The following is a 2,072-nucleotide window of genomic DNA, read 5'->3' on the forward strand; positions in this document are numbered from 1 at the left end:
GGATATATATTCTCAAGTTAATGTAGTTATCTCCGGGTAGTGAGAGTGGAGGTAACTTTATTCTCTCTTTTTTTTTTGTATTTTTCTAAATTTTCAAAAATTCCACAGAGAACATATCCTTTCTAATATAAAAAACAAATAAATATTATTTTATTTCTTAAAAAATATTCCAATAAAAATTTTTTTCCAAAGGAATTTAAACATTTCTTTTAGTAAAAACAATTTAACAATTTATGTATTTAGCCTTAAATAATGTTATATTACATTGTTGAATTTTTTTTTATATGTATAGATGTCACCAAACTTTATTTTTAGGATCCCTAAGGACAAACTTTTGTTGTTATTAAATAACAAATGGTATTAGACATGATGTGACCACTTTATGCTCAATACATTTTTGCCCAGTTAGGTAGTTAGTTGAGCTTTTAACTAATTTTTTGAGTGATAAAAATCTTACATTTGTATATTACAAAAGGAAAACTAATTACAAAGTACAAATCTGTAATTAATTTTGGAGTTATTGTAATAGTTATGAAAATATGTAACAGCAAAGTTTGATTTCTTCCTGTTCTTTCACTGTACAATTTATAAAAATTTAATAAAAACAGATTCAAATATTTGACTTTTTTTCCCACAAAACATATATAGATTTCAGGAGAAAGCATTTGGCAGTTGAATGTGTATTAACATTGAAATGAAAAAGTGTCAATTAGTAAAAAAAAGTATCGATAAAAAAAAGTCAATCAAACTTTGGAATCAGAAAAACTTGAATTTATGACTTTGTTTCTTAAGAAGTTAATAACTTGCTATATAAATTACTTTAATAAATTACTTAAAAGTCTTTTAGCATCATTCATGCCTCTTATTCTTTTAAGATAATTTAGTGAAGTGAGAGGTGTAATAATTGGCAAAATATATTATGGGATTTAAAAAAGATTTGTTCTCTTCTTTCAATAGTTTAAAAAATATATAACAGCACACTTAATGTTAAATAAGATTATTTATAAGAACACTATTGTACTTGGAACAGTAAAATATTATCGAATATATTTACTTCATTAAATGTCATAGAGGAAATTCTCAATAGCTCAGAATAAATAGTACAGGAAAAAATGGCTACTTAAATAGCTTAATTTGAATCAAGGAACAATATATAATAGGAGATGGTATAAAAATGGTTTGTATGTTTTTCTTTAGAAATAAAACTAAAAATTTTAAAGGAAAAATTAATATTTTATTAACATTTATTTACACTGAAATGTTAACCAAAATCACTGAAGTGGAGATGTTTTACATAATTTTAAGATAAAATGTATGATAATAGCATATTTTATTTAATAGCATATTAATTCATATTAGACTATTAACATGATCATAAAGATTGCCTTTTTGAAAAAGAATATTGAAGGGTTTTATCAATTTTTTGAAATGTCTAACTTAGTTTTGGTATGCAAATCTTTTTATAGAATTCATCATCTTTTTAAAAAAATTTTAGCTTGTCTCACTCTGTCAGATAAATATTCATTGTCAATGGTTTTAAGTGTAAACATATCAGTTCTTTAACATTTTATTTGCCTTTATGGATCTTGATTTTTAAAAGTTTAAATTCAAAATTTGTATTTTGTGTTTGCAATGTACTCATCATATTTTCTATTGCCATGACAGCAGGGTAAATTTGTTAGTACAAAGTGATATGTGTTGTATTAAGATTCTCCAGAGAAACAGAATCAATAAGTTATATATCTAGTTATCTACCATCTATCTACATATTTATTTATGAATGTATGTATGGATGTGTATATGTATGTATGTATGTATATATGTATGTATGTATGTATCCATTCTATCTATCTATCCATCTATCATCTATCAATTGTCTATCAATCGTCTATCATCTATCTATCTACCTATCTATCATCTATCTATTTATCTATCTATCATCTATCATCTATCATCTATCATCTATCATCATCATCTATCTATATCTATCATCTATCTATCATCTATCTATATCTATCTATCATCTATCTATCTATCTATCTATCTATCTATCTATCTATCTATCTATCTAT

The sequence above is a fragment of the Pteropus vampyrus genome, unplaced genomic scaffold (assembly GCF_000151845.1).
Source record: "Pteropus vampyrus isolate Shadow unplaced genomic scaffold, Pvam_2.0 Scaffold8, whole genome shotgun sequence".
Lineage (NCBI taxonomy): Eukaryota > Metazoa > Chordata > Mammalia > Chiroptera > Pteropodidae > Pteropus > Pteropus vampyrus.